Source organism: Pelobates fuscus, chromosome 2 (assembly GCF_036172605.1).
Source record: "Pelobates fuscus isolate aPelFus1 chromosome 2, aPelFus1.pri, whole genome shotgun sequence".
NCBI classification, from domain to species: Eukaryota; Metazoa; Chordata; class Amphibia; order Anura; family Pelobatidae; genus Pelobates; species Pelobates fuscus.
Window position 1 is genome coordinate 354,939,677 of NC_086318.1, and position 17,294 is coordinate 354,956,970.

Below are 17,294 nucleotides of genomic sequence, written 5' to 3' on the forward strand. Positions count from 1 at the left end.
TCTCCTTAGAGCCTGTCAAAAATTGCCAATGCTGACTGTATTTCAAGTCATCATGGCGGGGTATTGGGTAAAGTTTTCAATTAGCAATAATCACGCCTCGGATTGACCTCTTGGGCTACGATACTGCCACTGCGCAAAGTTAACTGTTCAAGTGGGCCAGCTTTTAAGAGCTACCACATAAGGACACTTTAAGACAGCGGTGAGAAAAAGTTCATGACCATAAGCCATTGCAAAGGATTGTGGGAGGCAATATTCTAATTAGGCCCGCTTCCTCCTACAGGGAAGCTTAAACCCCAACAAATTCCTCGGTCTTCTTATATGGCATCTTGGAATGGTTCCAAACCTATAACAGAGAGTGAGGGCAACCATATCTTGCAGCAAACCTTGTACAATTTTTTTTCTCTCTTTGGAAACGGTTTTGCCAAGATTCTACTACAGCAGCCATTAGGCAGAGTACACAATCCGCTGGTCTACGTTCGTCCCCAAAGTCACACATTTCATGACTCCATCGATAGGAATGACCCTTGCCTAGCACCTGTCTTCTCTTCATCCACACTCAACAGGGCTGAAAGAACATTTGTGGTGGCTTTTTCAAAATTCCATGGTGTTCATTAGTAAGTGCTAGCGACCACCCAGCTATTCCTAAGGTTTGGTCTGATTGTCTCAAGCGGCAATTCACTGCCTTGATCCAGAAAATCTTTTTTTTCCCAGAAATTCAATCAAACGTTACGTTCTGTTGGAAGACGTAATATAGGTCTCCAATTCTTTATTTCTTCCATTGCATTGAAGCATACAATAAATCAAAAGAAGTCAGGATAAAAAAATGATGAAAAAAAAGCTGAAAAGTTAAAATAAAAAGTGAAATTCTGGCTTAAAACTGGTCTCCAGAAAACATAGATAATAAAAATGATCAAGCCTAGGAAATGATTGTCGCTGCCTGCTTGATGCGGAAAGTAAGAGCCAAAGAAGACGGGTGCCGTTGCTGAAATTATCCTTCGTCAGAATTGGTGAAGTTCTCTATTTTTGTCAAACAAGCAAACACAGGGGAAATCGCGAACGCAGTCCCCCACTACCATAAATTATGCAGTCGATTTTCCCACATTTGAGGAAATCGCAGAGGTCAACTGGTACGGAGTGCAATGAACCAGCCTCACTCTGGGAGAACCACCTTAGGGATCATGGCTATTGCTCCCCTGCCAGGTAAGTATGACATGGCGGGTACATTCAAAGGCACGCCCGCTGGGAAGCCTTTCCTTTAGGCTGTGGTGAAATAATAAAGCAAGTTAAAAAAAAAAAAAAGCAAATAAATAATCCAAATGATAGAAGGCTACAAAAGATTACCAAACCTCGTGGCTGATCGTTGTTTTCCTTAGCTACCAGTAATTTTAGTGCCTTCAGGTGGTTAGGTGTGAATAATTGAGCTGGATTCAGGGTGCGAAGGAGCAATTTGCATAAAGGCAAATGCTAGGCCAATGAGCCGAAGGATGGGAATTCGTAGCATGTAGTGAGAATAGTGTGCTGCCGGAAACAAGTGAATTCAGTGGGAGAGAAAGGTAAAAGGGAAATGCTAAGAAGCCAGCAGAAGGAATGGTGCAACAGAGCTCAGGAAGAAACGGGAGTCACCTATAACAGAGAGTGAGGGCAACCATATCTTGCAGCAAACCTTGTACAATTTTTTTTCTCTCTTTGGAAACGGTTTTGCCAAGATTCTACTACAGCAGCCATTAGGCAGAGTACACAATCCGCTGGTCTACGTTCGTCCCCAAAGTCACACATTTCATGACTCCATCGATAGGAATGACCCTTGCCTAGCACCTGTCTTCTCTTCATCCACACTCAACAGGGCTGAAAGAACATTTGTGGTGGCTTTTTCAAAATTCCATGGTGTTCATTAGTAAGTGCTAGCGACCACCCAGCTATTCCTAAGGTTTGGTCTGATTGTCTCAAGCGGCAATTCACTGCCTTGATCCAGAAAATCTTTTTTTTCCCAGAAATTCAATCAAACGTTACGTTCTGTTGGAAGACGTAATATAGGTCTCCAATTCTTTATTTCTTCCATTGCATTGAAGCATACAATAAATCAAAAGAAGTCAGGATAAAAAAATGATGAAAAAAAAGCTGAAAAGTTAAAATAAAAAGTGAAATTCTGGCTTAAAACTGGTCTCCAGAAAACATAGATAATAAAAATGATCAAGCCTAGGAAATGATTGTCGCTGCCTGCTTGATGTGGAAAGTAAGAGCCAAAGAAGACGGGTGCCGTGGCTGAAATTATCCTTCGTCAGAATTGGTGAAGTTCTCTATTTTTGTCAAACAAGCAAACACAGGGGAAAGCGCGAACGCAGTCCCCCACTACAATAAATTATGCAGTCGAGTTTCCCACATTTGAGGAAATCGCAGAGGTCAACTGGTACGGAGTGCAATGAACCAGCCTCACTCTGGGAGAACCACCTTAGGGATCATGGCTATTGCTCCCCTGCCAGGTAAGTATGACATGACGGGTACATTCAAAGGCACGCCCGCTGGGAAGCCTTTCCTTTAGGCTGTGGTGAAATAATAAAGCAAGTTTAAAAAAAAAAAAGCAAATAAATAATCCAAATGATAGAAGGCTACAAAAGATTACCAAACCTCGTGGCTGATCGTTGTTTTCCTTAGCTACCAGTAATTTTAGTGCCTTCAGGTGGTTAGGTGTGAATAATTGAGCTGGATTCAGGGTGCGAAGGAGCAATTTGCATAAAGGCAAATGCTAGGCCAATGAGCCGAAGGATGGGAATTCGTAGCATGTAGTGAGAATAGTGTGCTGCCGGAAACAAGTGAATTCAGTGGGAGAGAAAGGTAAAAGGGAAATGCTAAGAAGCCAGCAGAAGGAATGGTGCAACAGAGCTCAGGAAGAAACGGGAGTCACCTATAACAGAGAGTGAGGGCAACCATATCTTGCAGCAAACCTTGTACAATTTTTTTTCTCTCTTTGGAAACGGTTTTGCCAAGATTCTACTACAGCAGCCATTAGGCAGAGTACACAATCCGCTGGTCTACGTTCGTCCCCAAAGTCACACATTTCATGACTCCATCGATAGGAATGACCCTTGCCTAGCACCTGTCTTCTCTTCATCCACACTCAACAGGGCTGAAAGAACATTTGTGGTGGCTTTTTCAAAATTCCATGGTGTTCATTAGTAAGTGCTAGCGACCACCCAGCTATTCCTAAGGTTTGGTCTGATTGTCTCAAGCGGCAATTCACTGCCTTGATCCAGAAAATCTTTTTTTTCCCAGAAATTCAATCAAACGTTACGTTCTGTTGGAAGACGTAATATAGGTCTCCAATTCTTTATTTCTTCCATTGCATTGAAGCATACAATAAATCAAAAGAAGTCAGGATAAAAAAATGATGAAAAAAAAGCTGAAAAGTTAAAATAAAAAGTGAAATTCTGGCTTAAAACTGGTCTCCAGAAAACATAGATAATAAAAATGATCAAGCCTAGGAAATGATTGTCGCTGCCTGCTTGATGTGGAAAGTAAGAGCCAAAGAAGACGGGTGCCGTGGCTGAAATTATCCTTCGTCAGAATTGGTGAAGTTCTCTATTTTGTCAAACAAGCAAACACAGGGGAAAGCGCGAACGCAGTCCCCCACTACAATAAATTATGCAGTCGAGTTTCCCACATTTGAGGAAATCGCAGAGGTCAACTGGTACGGAGTGCAATGAACCAGCCTCACTCTGGGAGAACCACCTTAGGGATCATGGCTATTGCTCCCCTGCCAGGTAAGTATGACATGACGGGTACATTCAAAGGCACGCCCGCTGGGAAGCCTTTCCTTTAGGCTGTGGTGAAATAATAAAGCAAGTTTAAAAAAAAAAAAAGCAAATAAATAATCCAAATGATAGAAGGCTACAAAAGATTACCAAACCTCGTGGCTGATCGTTGTTTTCCTTAGCTACCAGTAATTTTAGTGCCTTCAGGTGGTTAGGTGTGAATAATTGAGCTGGATTCAGGGTGCGAAGGAGCAATTTGCATAAAGGCAAATGCTAGGCCAATGAGCCGAAGGATGGGAATTCGTAGCATGTAGTGAGAATAGTGTGCTGCCGGAAACAAGTGAATTCAGTGGGAGAGAAAGGTAAAAGGGAAATGCTAAGAAGCCAGCAGAAGGAATGGTGCAACAGAGCTCAGGAAGAAACGGGAGTCACGTAAGACACGCCCTAGACATGGGGCGCCATAAACTTTTATTAAACCAATCTTTCAGTCTCCTTAGAGCCTGTCAAAAATTGCCAATGCTGACTGTATTTCAAGTCATCATGGCGGGGTATTGGGTAAAGTTTTCAATTAGCAATAATCACGCCTCGGATTGACCTCATGGGCTACGATACTGCCACTGCGCAAAGTTAACTGTTCAAGTGGGCCAGCTTTTAAGAGCTACCACATAAGGACACTTTAAGACAGCGGTGAGAAAAAGTTCATGACCATAAGCCATTGCAAAGGATTGTGGGAGGCAATATTCTAATTAGGCCCGCTTCCTCCTACAGGGAAGCTTAAACCCCAACAAATTCCTCGGTCTTCTTATATGGCATCTTGGAATGGTTCCAAACCTATAACAGAGAGTGAGGGCAACCATATCTTGCAGCAAACCTTGTACAATTTTTTTTCTCTCTTTGGAAACGGTTTTGCCAAGATTCTACTACAGCAGCCATTAGGCAGAGTACACAATCCGCTGGTCTACGTTCGTCCCCAAAGTCACACATTTCATGACTCCATCGATAGGAATGACCCTTGCCTAGCACCTGTCTTCTCTTCATCCACACTCAACAGGGCTGAAAGAACATTTGTGGTGGCTTTTTCAAAATTCCATGGTGTTCATTAGTAAGTGCTAGCGACCACCCAGCTATTCCTAAGGTTTGGTCTGATTGTCTCAAGCGGCAATTCACTGCCTTGATCCAGAAAATCTTTTTTTCCCAGAAATTCAATCAAACGTTACGTTCTGTTGGAAGACGTAATATAGTTCTCCAATACTTTATTTCTTCCATTGCATTGAAGCATACAATAAATCAAAAGAAGTCAGGATAAAAAAATAATGAAAAAAAAGCTGAAAAGTTAAAATAAAAAGTGAAATTCTGGCTTAAAACTGGTCTCCAGAAAACATAGATAATAAAAATGATCAAGCCTAGGAAATGATTGTCGCTGCCTGCTTGATGCGGAAAGTAAGAGCCAAAGAAGACGGGTGCCGTGGTTGAAATTATCCTTCGTCAGAATTGGTGAAGTTCTCTATTTTTGTCAAACAAGCAAACACAGGGGAAAGCGCGAACGCAGTCCCCCACTACCATAAATTATGCAGTCGAGTTTCCCACATTTGAGGAAATCGCAGAGATCAACTGGTACGGAGTGCAATGAACCAGCCTCACTCTGGGAGAGCCACCTTAGGGATCATGGCTATTGCTCCCCTGCCAGGTAAGTATGACATGACGGGTACATTCAAAGGCACGCCCGCTGGGAAGCCTTTCCTTTAGGCTGTGGTGAAATAATAAAGCAAGTAAAAAAAAAAAAAAGCAAATAAATAATCCAAATGATAGAAGGCTACAAAAGATTACCAAACCTCGTGGCTGATCGTTGTTTTCCTTAGCTACCAGTAATTTTAGTGCCTTCAGGTGGTTAGGTGTGAATAATTGAGCTGGATTCAGGGTGCGAAGGAGCAATTTGCATAAAGGCAAATGCTAGGCCAATGAGCCGAAGGATGGGAATTCGTAGCATGTAGTGAGAATAGTGTGCTGCCGGAAACAAGTGAATTCAGTGGGAGAGAAAGGTAAAAGGGAAATGCTAAGAAGCCAGCGGAAGGAATGGTGCAACAGAGCTCAGGAAGAAACGGGAGTCACGTAAGACACGCCCTAGACATGGGGCGCCATAAACTTTTATTAAACCAATCTTTCAGTCTCCTTAGAGCCTGTCAAATATTGCCAATGCTGACTGTATTTCAAGTCATCATGGCGGGGTATTGGGTAAAGTTTTCAATTAGCAATAATCACGCCTCGGATTGACCTCATGGGCTACGATACTGCCACTGCGCAAAGCTAGCTGTTCAAGTGGGCCAGCTTTTAAGAGCTACCACGTAAGGAAACTTTAAGACAGCGGTGAGAAAAAGTTCATGACCATAAGCCACTGCAAAGGATTATGGGAGGCAATATTCTAATTAGGCCCGCTTCCTCCTACAGGGAAGCTTAAACCCCAACAAATTCCTCGGTCTTCTTATATGGCATCTTGGAATGGTTCCAAACCTATAACAGAGAGTGAGGGCAACCATATCTTGCAGCAAACCTTGTACATTTTTTTTTCTCTCTTTGGAAACAGTTTTGCCAAGATTCTACTACAGCAGCCATTAGGCAGAGTACACAATCCGCTGGTCTACGTTCGTCCCCAAAGTCACACATTTCATGACTCCATCGATAGGAATGACCCTTGCCTAGCACCTGTCTTCTCTTCATCCACACTCAACGGGGCTGAAAGAACATTTGTGGTGGCTTTTTCAAAATTCCATGGTGTTCATTAGTAAGTGCTAGCGACCACCCAGCTATTCCTAAGGTTTGGTCTGATTGTCTCAAGCGGCAATTCACTGCCTTGATCCAGAAAATCTTTTTTTCCCAGAAATTCAATCAAACGTTACGTTCTGTTGGAAGACGTAATATAGGTCTCCAATTCTTTATTTCTTCCATTGCATTGAAGCATACAATAAATCAAAAGAAGTCAGGATAAAAAAATGATGAAAAAAAAGCTGAAAAGTTAAAATAAAAAGTGAAATTCTGGCTTAAAACTGGTCTCCAGAAAACATAGATAATAAAAATGATCAAGCCTAGGAAATGATTGTCGCTGCCTGCTTGATGTGGAAAGTAAGAGCCAAAGAAGACGGGTGCCGTGGCTGAAATTATCCTTCGTCAGAATTGGTGAAGTTCTCTATTTTGTCAAACAAGCAAACACAGGGGAAAGCGCGAACGCAGTCCCCCACTACCATAAATTATGCAGTCGAGTTTCCCACATTTGAGGAAATCGCAGAGGTCAACTGGTACGGAGTGCAATGAACCAGCCTCACTCTGGGAGAACCACCTTAGGGATCATGGCTATTGCTCCCCTGCCAGGTAAGTATGTCATGACGGGTACATTCAAAGGCACGCCCGCTGGGAAGCCTTTCCTTTAGGCTGTGGTGAAATAATAAAGCAAGTTAAAAAAAAAAAAGCAAATAAATAATCCAAATGATAGAAGGCTACAAAAGATTACCAAACCTCGTGGCTGATCGTTGTTTTCCTTAGCTACCAGTAATTTTAGTGCCTTCAGGTGGTTAGGTGTGAATAATTGAGCTGGACTCAGGGTGCGAAGGAGCAATTTGCATAAAGGCAAATGCTAGACCAATGAGCCGAAGGATGGGAATTCGTAGCATGGAGTGAGAATAGTGTGCTGCCGGAAACAAGTGGATTCAGTGGGAGAGAAAGGTAAAAGGGAAATGCTAAGAAGCCAGCGGAAGGAATGGTGCAACAGAGCTCAGGAAGAAACGGGAGTCACGTAAGACACGCCCTAGACATGGGGCGCCATAAACTTTTATTAAACCAATCTTTCAGTCTCCTTAGAGCCTGTCAAAAATTGCCAATGCTGACTGTATTTCAAGTCATCATGGCGGGGTATTGGGTAAAGTTTTCAATTAGCAATAATCACGCCTCGGATTGACCTCATGGGCTACGATACTGCCACTGCGCAAAGTTAACTGTTCAAGTGGGCCAGCTTTTAAGAGCTACCACATAAGGACACTTTAAGACAGCGGTGAGAAAAAGTTCATGACCATAAGCCATTGCAAAGGATTGTGGGAGGCAATATTCTAATTAGGCCCGCTTCCTCCTACAGGGAAGCTTAAACCCCAACAAATTCCTCGGTCTTCTTATATGGCATCTTGGAATGGTTCCAAACCTATAACAGAGAGTGAGGGCAACCATATCTTGCAGCAAACCTTGTACAATTTTTTTTCTCTCTTTGGAAACGGTTTTGCCAAGATTCTACTACAGCAGCCATTAGGCAGAGTACACAATCCGCTGGTCTACGTTCGTCCCCAAAGTCACACATTTCATGACTCCATCGATAGGAATGACCCTTGCCTAGCACCTGTCTTCTCTTCATCCACACTCAACAGGGCTGAAAGAACATTTGTGGTGGCTTTTTCAAAATTCCATGGTGTTCATTAGTAAGTGCTAGCGACCACCCAGCTATTCCTAAGGTTTGGTCTGATTGTCTCAAGCGGCAATTCACTGCCTTGATCCAGAAAATCTTTTTTTTCCCAGAAATTCAATCAAACGTTACGTTCTGTTGGAAGACGTAATATAGGTCTCCAATTCTTTATTTCTTCCATTGCATTGAAGCATACAATAAATCAAAAGAAGTCAGGATAAAAAAATGATGAAAAAAAAGCTGAAAAGTTAAAATAAAAAGTGAAATTCTGGCTTAAAACTGGTCTCCAGAAAACATAGATAATAAAAATGATCAAGCCTAGGAAATGATTGTCGCTGCCTGCTTGATGTGGAAAGTAAGAGCCAAAGAAGACGGGTGCCGTGGCTGAAATTATCCTTCGTCAGAATTGGTGAAGTTCTCTATTTTTGTCAAACAAGCAAACACAGGGGAAAGCGCGAACGCAGTCCCCCACTACAATAAATTATGCAGTCGAGTTTCCCACATTTGAGGAAATCGCAGAGGTCAACTGGTACGGAGTGCAATGAACCAGCCTCACTCTGGGAGAACCACCTTAGGGATCATGGCTATTGCTCCCCTGCCAGGTAAGTATGACATGACGGGTACATTCAAAGGCACGCCCGCTGGGAAGCCTTTCCTTTAGGCTGTGGTGAAATAATAAAGCAAGTTAAAAAAAAAAAAAGCAAATAAATAATCCAAATGATAGAAGGCTACAAAAGATTACCAAACCTCGTGGCTGATCGTTGTTTTCCTTAGCTACCAGTAATTTTAGTGCCTTCAGGTGGTTAGGTGTGAATAATTGAGCTGGATTCAGGGTGCGAAGGAGCAATTTGCATAAAGGCAAATGCTAGGCCAATGAGCCGAAGGATGGGAATTCGTAGCATGTAGTGAGAATAGTGTGCTGCCGGAAACAAGTGAATTCAGTGGGAGAGAAAGGTAAAAGGGAAATGCTAAGAAGCCAGCAGAAGGAATGGTGCAACAGAGCTCAGGAAGAAACGGGAGTCACGTAAGACACGCCCTAGACATGGGGCGCCATAAACTTTTATTAAACCAATCTTTCAGTCTCCTTAGAGCCTGTCAAAAATTGCCAATGCTGACTGTATTTCAAGTCATCATGGCAGGGTATTGGGTAAAGTTTTCAATTAGCAATAATCACGCCTCGGATTGACCTCATGGGCTACGATACTGCCACTGCGCAAAGCTAACTGTTCAAGTGGGCCAGCTTTTAAGAGCTACAACGTAAGGAAACTTTAAGACAGCGGTGAGAAAAAGTTCATGACCATAAGCCATTGCAAAGGATTATGGGAGGCAATATTCTAATTAGGCCCGCTTCCTCCTACAGGGAAGCTTAAACCCCAACAAATTCCTCGGTCTTCTTATATGGCATCTTGGAATGGTTCCAAACCTATAACAGAGAGTGAGGGCAACCATATCTTGCAGCAAACCTTGTACAATTTTTTTTCTCTCTTTGGAAACAGTTTTGCCAAGATTCTACTACAGCAGCCATTAGGCAGAGTACACAATCGCTGGTCTACGTTCGTCCCCAAAGTCACACATTTCATGACTCCATCGATAGGAATGACCCTTGCCTAGCACCTGTCTTCTCTTCATCCACACTCAACATGCCTGAAAGAACATTTGTGGTGGCTATTTCAAAATTCCATGGTGTTCATTAGTAAGTGCTAGCGACCACCCAGCTATTCCTAAGGTTTGGTCTGATTGTCTCAAGCGGCAATTCACTGCCTTGATCCAGAAAATCTTTTTTTCCCAGAAATTCAATCAAACGTTATGTTCTGTTGGAAGACGTAATATAGGTCTCCAATTCTTTATTTCTTCCATTGCATTGAAGCATACAATAAATCAAAAGAAGTCAGGATAAAAAAATGATGAAAAAAAAGCTGAAAAGTTAAAATAAAAAGTGAAATTCTGGCTTAAAACTGGTCTCCAGAAAACATAGATAATAAAAATGATCAAGCCTAGGAAATGATTGTCGCTGCCTGCTTGATGTGGAAAGTAAGAGCCAAAGAAGACGGGTGCCGTGGCTGAAATTATCCTTCGTCAGAATTGGTGAAGTTCTCTATTTTTGTCAAACAAGCAAACACAGGGGAAAGCGCGAACGCAGTCCCCCACTACCATAAATTATGCAGTCGAGTTTCCCACATTTGAGGAAATCGCAGAGGTCAACTGGTACGGAGTGCAATGAACCAGCCTCACTCTGGGAGAGCCACCTTAGGGATCATGGCTATTGCTCCCCTGCCAGGTAAGTATGACATGACGGGTACATTCAAAGGCACGCCCGCTGGGAAGCCTTTCCTTTAGGCTGTGGTGAAATAATAAAGCAAGTAAAAAAAAAAAAAAGCAAATAAATAATCCAAATGATAGAAGGCTACAAAAGATTACCAAACCTCGTGGCTGATCGTTGTTTTCCTTAGCTACCAGTAATTTTAGTGCCTTCAGGTGGTTAGGTGTGAATAATTGAGCTGGATTCAGGGTGCGAAGGAGCAATTTGCATAAAGACAAATGCTAGGCCAATGAGCCGAAGGATGGGAATTCGTAGCATGTAGTGAGAATAGTGTGCTGCCGGAAACAAGTGAATTCAGTGGGAGAGAAAGGTAAAAGGGAAATGCTAAGAAGCCAGCGGAAGGAATGGTGCAACAGAGCTCAGGAAGAAACGGGAGTCACGTAAGACACGCCCTAGACATGGGGCGCCATAAACTTTTATTAAACCAATCTTTCAGTCTCCTTAGAGCCTGTCAAAAATTGCCAATGCTGACTGTATTTCAAGTCATCATGGCGGGGTATTGGGTAAAGTTTTCAATTAGCAATAATCACGCCTCGGATTGACCTCATGGGCTACGATACTGCCACTGCGCAAAGCTAGCTGTTCAAGTGGGCCAGCTTTTAAGAGCTACCACGTAAGGAAACTTTAAGACAGCGGTGAGAAAAAGTTCATGACCATAAGCCATTGCAAAGGATTATGGGAGGCAATATTCTAATTAGGCCCGCTTCCTCCTACAGGGAAGCTTAAACCCCAACAAATTCCTCGGTCTTCTTATATGGCATCTTGGAATGGTTCCAAACCTATAACAGAGAGTGAGGGCAACCATATCTTGCAGGAAACCTTGTACAATTTTTTTAGCTCTTTGGAAACAGTTTTGCCAAGATTCTACTACAGCAGCCATTAGGCAGAGTACACAATCCGCTGGTCTACGTTCGTCCCCAAAGTCACACATTTCATGACTCCATCGATAGGAATGACCCTTGCCTAGCACCTGTCTTCTCTTCATCCACACTCAACAGGGCTGAAAGAACATTTGTGGTGGCTTTTTCAAAATTCCATGGTGTTCATTAGTAAGTGCTAGCGACCACCCAGCTATTCCTAAGGTTTGGTCTGATTGTCTCAAGCGGCAATTCACTGCCTTGATCCAGAAAATCTTTTTTTCCCAGAAATTCAATCAAACGTTACGTTCTGTTGGAAGACGTAATATAGGTCTCCAATTCTTTATTTCTTCCATTGCATTGAAGCATACAATAAATCAAAAGAAGTCAGGATAAAAAAATGATGAAAAAAAAGCTGAAAAGTTAAAATAAAAAGTGAAATTCTGGCTTAAAACTGGTCTCCAGAAAACATAGATAATAAAAATGATCAAGCCTAGGAAATGATTGTCGCTGCCTGCTTGATGCGGAAAGTAAGAGCCAAAGAAGACGGGTGCCGTGGCTGAAATTATCCTTCGTCAGAATTGGTGAAGTTCTCTATTTTTGTCAAACAAGCAAACACAGGGGAAAGCGCGAACGCAGTCCCCCACTACCATAAATTATGCAGTCGAGTTTCCCACATTTGAGGAAATCGCAGAGGTCAACTGGTACGGAGTGCAATGAACCAGCCTCACTCTGGGAGAGCCACCTTAGGGATCATGGCTATTGCTCCCCTGCCAGGTAAGTATGACATGACGGGTACATTCAAAGGCACGCCCGCTGGGAAGCCTTTCCTTTAGGCTGTGGTGAAATAATAAAGCAAGTTAAAAAAAAAAAAAGCAAATAAATAATCCAAATGATAGAAGGCTACAAAAGATTACCAAACCTCGTGGCTGATCGTTGTTTTCCTTAGCTACCAGTAATTTTAGTGCCTTCAGGTGGTTAGGTGTGAATAATTGAGCTGGATTCAGGGTGCGAAGGAGCAATTTGCATAAAGACAAATGCTAGGCCAATGAGCCGAAGGATGGGAATTCGTAGCATGGAGTGAGAATAGTGTGCTGCCGGAAACAAGTGAATTCAGTGGGAGAGAAAGGTAAAAGGGAAATGCTAAGAAGCCAGCGGAAGGAATGGTGCAACAGAGCTCAGGAAGAAACGGGAGTCACGTAAGACACGCCCTAGACATGGGGCGCCATAAACTTTTATTAAACCAATCTTTCAGTCTCCTTAGAGCCTGTCAAAAATTGCCAATGCTGACTGTATTTCAAGTCATCATGGCGGGGTATTGGGTAAAGTTTTCAATTAGCAATAATCACGCCTCGGATTGACCTCATGGGCTACGATACTGCCACTGCGCAAAGTTAACTGTTCAAGTGGGCCAGCTTTTAAGAGCTACCACGTAAGGACACTTTAAGACAGCGGTGAGAAAAAGTTCATGACCATAAGCCATTGCAAATTATTGTGGGAGGCAATATTCTAATTAGGCCCGCTTCCTCCTACAGGGAAGCTTAAACCCCAACAAATTCCTCGGTCTTCTTATATGGCATCTTGGAATGGTTCCAAACCTATAACAGAGAGTGAGGGCAACCATATCTTGCAGCAAACCTTGTACAATTTTTTTTCTCTCTTTGGAAACGGTTTTGCCAAGATTCTACTACAGCAGCCATTAGGCAGAGTACACAATCCGCTGGTCTACGTTCGTCCCCAAAGTCACACATTTCATGACTCCATCGATAGGAATGACCCTTGCCTAGCACCTGTCTTCTCTTCATCCACACTCAACAGGGCTGAAAGAACATTTGTGGTGGCTTTTTCAAAATTCCATGGTGTTCATTAGTAAGTGCTAGCGACCACCCAGCTATTCCTAAGGTTTGGTCTGATTGTCTCAAGCGGCAATTCACTGCCTTGATCCAGAAAATCTTTTTTTCCCAGAAATTCAATCAAACGTTACGTTCTGTTGGAAGACGTAATATAGGTCTCCAATTCTTTATTTCTTCCATTGCATTGAAGCATACAATAAATCAAAAGAAGTCAGGATAAAAAAATGATGAAAAAAAAGCTGAAAAGTTAAAATAAAAAGTGAAATTCTGTCTTAAAACTGGTCTCCAGAAAACATAGATAATAAAAATGATCAAGCCTAGGAAATGATTGTCGCTGCCTGCTTGATGTGGAAAGTAAGAGCCAAAGAAGACGGGTGCCGTGGCTGAAATTATCCTTCATCAGAATTTGTGAAGTTCTCTATTTTTGTCAAACAAGCAAACACAGGGGAAAGCGCGAACGCAGTCCGCCACTACCATAAATTATGCAGTCGAGTTTCCCACATTTGAGGAAATCGCAGAGGTCAACTGGTACGGAGTGCAATGAACCAGCCTCACTCTGGGAGAGCCATCTTAGGGATCATGGCTATTGCTCCCCTGCCAGGTAAGTATGACATGACGGGTACATTCAAAGGCACGCCCGCTGGGAAGCCTTTCCTTTAGGCTGTGGTGAAATAATAAAGCAAGTTAAAAAAAAAAAAAAGCAAATAAATAATCCAAATGATAGAAGGCTACAAAAGATTACCAAACCTCGTGGCTGATCGTTGTTTTCCTTAGCTACCAGTAATTTTAGTGCCTTCAGGTGGTTAGGTGTGAATAATTGAGCTGGATTCAGGGTGCGAAGGAGCAATTTGCATAAAGGCAAATGCTAGGCCAATGAGCCGAAGGATGGGAATTCGTAGCATGGAGTGAGAATAGTGTGCTGCCGGAAACAAGTGAATTCAGTGGGAGAGAAAGGTAAAAGGGAAATGCTAAGAAGCCAGCGGAAGGAATAGTGCAACATAGCTCAGGAAGAAACGGGAGTCACGTAAGACACGCCCTAGACATGGGGCGCCATAAACTTTTATTAAACCAATCTTTCAGTCTCCCTAGAGCCTGTCAAAAATTGCCAATGCTGACTGTATTTCAAGTCATCATGGCGGGGTATTGGGTAAAGTTTTCAATTAGCAATAATCACGCCTCGGATTGACCTCATGGGCTACGATACTGCCACTGCGCAAAGTTAACTGTTCAAGTGGGCCAGCTTTTAAGAGCTACCACGTAAGGACACTTTAAGACAGCGGTGAGAAAAAGTTCATGACCATAAGCCATTGCAAAGGATTGTGGGAGGCAATATTCTAATTAGGCCCGCTTCCTCCTACAGGGAAGCTTAAACCCCAACAAATTCCTCGGTCTTCTTATATGGCATCTTGGAATGGTTCCAAACCTATAACAGAGAGTGAGGGCAACCATATCTTGCAGCAAACCTTGTACAATTTTTTTTCTCTCTTTGGAAACGGTTTTGCCAAGATTCTACTACAGCAGCCATTAGACAGAGTACACAATCCGCTGGTCTACGTTCGTCCCCAAAGTCACACATTTCATGACTCCATCAATAGGAATGACCCTTGCCTAGCACCTGTCTTCTCTTCATCCACACTCAACAGGGCTGAAAGAACATTTGTGGTGGCTTTTTCAAAATTCCATGGTGTTCATTAGTAAGTGCTAGCGACCACCCAGCTATTCCTAAGGTTTGGTCTGATTGTCTCAAGCGGCAATTCACTGCCTTGATCCAGAAAATCTTTTTTTCCCAGAAATTCAATCAAACGTTACGTTCTGTTGGAAGACGTAATATAGGTCTCCAATTCTTTATTTCTTCCATTGCATTGAAGCATACAATAAATCAAAAGAAGTCAGGATAAAAAAATGATGAAAAAAAAGCTGAAAAGTTAAAATAAAAAGTGAAATTCTGGCTTAAAACTGGTCTCCAGAAAACATAGATAATAAAAATGATCAAGCCTAGGAAATGATTGTCGCTGCCTGCTTGATGTGGAAAGTAAGAGCCAAAGAAGACGGGTGCCGTGGCTGAAATTATCCTTCATCAGAATTGGTGAAGTTCTCTATTTTTGTCAAACAAGCAAACACAGGGGAAAGCGCGAACGCAGTCCCCCACTACCATAAATTATGCAGTCGAGTTTCCCACATTTGAGGAAATCGCAGAGGTCAACTGGTACGGAGTGCAATGAACCAGCCTCACTCTGGGAGAGCCACCTTAGGGATCATGGCTATTGCTCCCCTGCCAGGTAAGTATGACATGACGGGTACATTCAAAGGCACGCCCGCTGGGAAGCCTTTCCTTTAGGCTGTGGTGAAATAATAAAGCAAGTTAAAAAAAAAAAAAGCAAATAAATAATCCAAATGATAGAAGGCTACAAAAGATTACCAAACCTCATGGCTGATCGTTGTTTTCCTTAGCTACCAGTAATTTTAGTGCCTTCAGGTGGTTAGGTGTGAATAATTGAGCTGGATTCAGGGTGCGAAGGAGCAATTTGCATAAAGGCAAATGCTAGGCCAATGAGCCGAAGGATGGGAATTCGTAGCATGTAGTGAGAATAGTGTGCTGCCGGAAACAAGTGAATTCAGTGGGAGAGAAAGGTAAAAGGGAAATGCTAAGAAGCCAGCGGAAGGAATGGTGCAACAGAGCTCAGGAAGAAACGGGAGTCACGTAAGACACGCCCTAGACATGGGGCGCCATAAACTTTTATTAAACCAATCTTTCAGTCTCCTTAGAGCCTGTCAAAAATTGCCAATGCTGACTGTATTTCAAGTCATCATGGCAGGGTATTGGGTAAAGTTTTCAATTAGCAATAATCACGCCTCGGATTGACCTCATGGGCTACGATACTGCCACTGCGCAAAGCTAGCTGTTCAAGTGGGCCAGCTTTTAAGAGCTACCACGTAAGGAAACTTTAAGACAGCGGTGAGAAAAAGTTCATGACCATAAGCCATTGCAAAGGATTATGGGAGGCAATATTCTAATTAGGCCCGCTTCCTCCTACAGGGAAGCTTAAACCCCAACAAATTCCTCGGTCTTCTTATATGGCATCTTGGAATGGTTCCAAACCTATAACAGAGAGTGAGGGCAACCATATCTTGCAGCAAACCTTGTACAATTTTTTTTCGCTCTTTGGAAACAGTTTTGCCAAGATTCTACTACAGCAGCCATTAGGCAGAGTACACAATCCGCTGGTCTACGTTCGTCCCCAAAGTCACACATTTCATGACTCCATCGATAGGAATGACCCTTGCCTAGCACCTGTCTTCTCTTCATCCACACTCAACAGGGCTGAAAGAACATTTGTGGTGGCTTTTTCAAAATTCCATGGTGTTCATTAGTAAGTGCTAGCGACCACCCAGCTATTCCTAAGGTTTGGTCTGATTGTCTCAAGCGGCAATTCACTGCCTTGATCCAGAAAATCTTTTTTTCCCAGAAATTCAATCAAACGTTACGTTCTGTTGGAAGACGTAATATAGGTCTCCAATTCTTTATTTCTTCCATTGCATTGAAGCATACAATAAATCAAAAGAAGTCAGGATAAAAAAATGATGAAAAAAAAGCTGAAAAGTTAAAATAAAAAGTGAAATTCTGGCTTAAAACTGGTCTCCAGAAAACATAGATAATAAAAATGATCAAGCCTAGGAAATGATTGTCGCTGCCTGCTTGATGCGGAAAGTAAGAGCCAAAGAAGACGGGTGCCGTGGCTGAAATTATCCTTCGTCAGAATTGGTGAAGTTCTCTATTTTTGTCAAACAAGCAAACACAGGGGAAAGCGCGAACGCAGTCCCCCACTACCATAAATTATGCAGTCGAGTTTCCCACATTTGAGGAAATCGCAGAGGTCAACTGGTACGGAGTGCAATGAACCAGCCTCACTCTGGGAGAGCCACCTTAGGGATCATGGCTATTGCTCCCCTGCCAGGTAAGTATGACATGACGGGTACATTCAAAGGCACGCCCGCTGGGAAGCCTTTCCTTTAGGCTGTGGTGAAATAATAAAGCAAGTTAAAAAAAAAAAAAGCAAATAAATAATCCAAATGATA

At 42.7% G+C, this 17,294-nt stretch overlaps 20 non-coding genes across 20 annotated transcripts; all 20 read right to left on the bottom strand.

The window, feature by feature from the left end:
• Positions 1 to 141, bottom strand: LOC134593641 (U4 spliceosomal RNA). The gene has a single exon (XR_010090095.1). It is a non-coding gene; the product is annotated as a U4 spliceosomal RNA (small nuclear RNA).
• A 900-nt stretch (positions 142 to 1,041) lies between these two features.
• On the bottom strand, positions 1,042 to 1,208 carry LOC134591371 (U1 spliceosomal RNA). The gene has a single exon (XR_010088160.1). It is a non-coding gene; the product is annotated as a U1 spliceosomal RNA (small nuclear RNA).
• Positions 1,209 to 2,321: 1,113 nt separating this feature from the next.
• Positions 2,322 to 2,488, bottom strand: LOC134590847 (U1 spliceosomal RNA). The gene has a single exon (XR_010087711.1). It is a non-coding gene; the product is annotated as a U1 spliceosomal RNA (small nuclear RNA).
• A 1,111-nt stretch (positions 2,489 to 3,599) lies between these two features.
• On the bottom strand, positions 3,600 to 3,766 carry LOC134590848 (U1 spliceosomal RNA). The gene has a single exon (XR_010087712.1). It is a non-coding gene; the product is annotated as a U1 spliceosomal RNA (small nuclear RNA).
• Positions 3,767 to 4,237: 471 nt separating this feature from the next.
• LOC134592939 (U4 spliceosomal RNA) lies at positions 4,238 to 4,378 on the bottom strand. The gene has a single exon (XR_010089492.1). It is a non-coding gene; the product is annotated as a U4 spliceosomal RNA (small nuclear RNA).
• An 899-nt stretch (positions 4,379 to 5,277) lies between these two features.
• On the bottom strand, positions 5,278 to 5,444 carry LOC134590383 (U1 spliceosomal RNA). Its single transcript, XR_010087316.1, has one exon. It is a non-coding gene; the product is annotated as a U1 spliceosomal RNA (small nuclear RNA).
• Positions 5,445 to 5,914: 470 nt separating this feature from the next.
• Positions 5,915 to 6,055, bottom strand: LOC134593487 (U4 spliceosomal RNA). The gene has a single exon (XR_010089962.1). It is a non-coding gene; the product is annotated as a U4 spliceosomal RNA (small nuclear RNA).
• Positions 6,056 to 6,953: 898 nt separating this feature from the next.
• Positions 6,954 to 7,120, bottom strand: LOC134590359 (U1 spliceosomal RNA). The gene has a single exon (XR_010087295.1). It is a non-coding gene; the product is annotated as a U1 spliceosomal RNA (small nuclear RNA).
• A 469-nt stretch (positions 7,121 to 7,589) lies between these two features.
• On the bottom strand, positions 7,590 to 7,730 carry LOC134592940 (U4 spliceosomal RNA). Its single transcript, XR_010089493.1, has one exon. It is a non-coding gene; the product is annotated as a U4 spliceosomal RNA (small nuclear RNA).
• Positions 7,731 to 8,630: 900 nt separating this feature from the next.
• On the bottom strand, positions 8,631 to 8,797 carry LOC134590849 (U1 spliceosomal RNA). The gene has a single exon (XR_010087713.1). It is a non-coding gene; the product is annotated as a U1 spliceosomal RNA (small nuclear RNA).
• Positions 8,798 to 9,267: 470 nt separating this feature from the next.
• LOC134593308 (U4 spliceosomal RNA) lies at positions 9,268 to 9,408 on the bottom strand. Its single transcript, XR_010089808.1, has one exon. It is a non-coding gene; the product is annotated as a U4 spliceosomal RNA (small nuclear RNA).
• An 898-nt stretch (positions 9,409 to 10,306) lies between these two features.
• Positions 10,307 to 10,473, bottom strand: LOC134590035 (U1 spliceosomal RNA). The gene has a single exon (XR_010087020.1). It is a non-coding gene; the product is annotated as a U1 spliceosomal RNA (small nuclear RNA).
• A 470-nt stretch (positions 10,474 to 10,943) lies between these two features.
• On the bottom strand, positions 10,944 to 11,084 carry LOC134592426 (U4 spliceosomal RNA). The gene has a single exon (XR_010089055.1). It is a non-coding gene; the product is annotated as a U4 spliceosomal RNA (small nuclear RNA).
• Positions 11,085 to 11,982: 898 nt separating this feature from the next.
• Positions 11,983 to 12,149, bottom strand: LOC134590036 (U1 spliceosomal RNA). Its single transcript, XR_010087021.1, has one exon. It is a non-coding gene; the product is annotated as a U1 spliceosomal RNA (small nuclear RNA).
• A 470-nt stretch (positions 12,150 to 12,619) lies between these two features.
• LOC134592941 (U4 spliceosomal RNA) lies at positions 12,620 to 12,760 on the bottom strand. The gene has a single exon (XR_010089494.1). It is a non-coding gene; the product is annotated as a U4 spliceosomal RNA (small nuclear RNA).
• Positions 12,761 to 13,659: 899 nt separating this feature from the next.
• On the bottom strand, positions 13,660 to 13,826 carry LOC134591280 (U1 spliceosomal RNA). The gene has a single exon (XR_010088082.1). It is a non-coding gene; the product is annotated as a U1 spliceosomal RNA (small nuclear RNA).
• A 471-nt stretch (positions 13,827 to 14,297) lies between these two features.
• Positions 14,298 to 14,438, bottom strand: LOC134593177 (U4 spliceosomal RNA). The gene has a single exon (XR_010089697.1). It is a non-coding gene; the product is annotated as a U4 spliceosomal RNA (small nuclear RNA).
• An 899-nt stretch (positions 14,439 to 15,337) lies between these two features.
• On the bottom strand, positions 15,338 to 15,504 carry LOC134590039 (U1 spliceosomal RNA). Its single transcript, XR_010087022.1, has one exon. It is a non-coding gene; the product is annotated as a U1 spliceosomal RNA (small nuclear RNA).
• A 470-nt stretch (positions 15,505 to 15,974) lies between these two features.
• LOC134593309 (U4 spliceosomal RNA) lies at positions 15,975 to 16,115 on the bottom strand. The gene has a single exon (XR_010089809.1). It is a non-coding gene; the product is annotated as a U4 spliceosomal RNA (small nuclear RNA).
• An 899-nt stretch (positions 16,116 to 17,014) lies between these two features.
• Positions 17,015 to 17,181, bottom strand: LOC134590040 (U1 spliceosomal RNA). Its single transcript, XR_010087023.1, has one exon. It is a non-coding gene; the product is annotated as a U1 spliceosomal RNA (small nuclear RNA).
• Between the last annotated feature and the right edge of the window lie 113 nt (positions 17,182 to 17,294).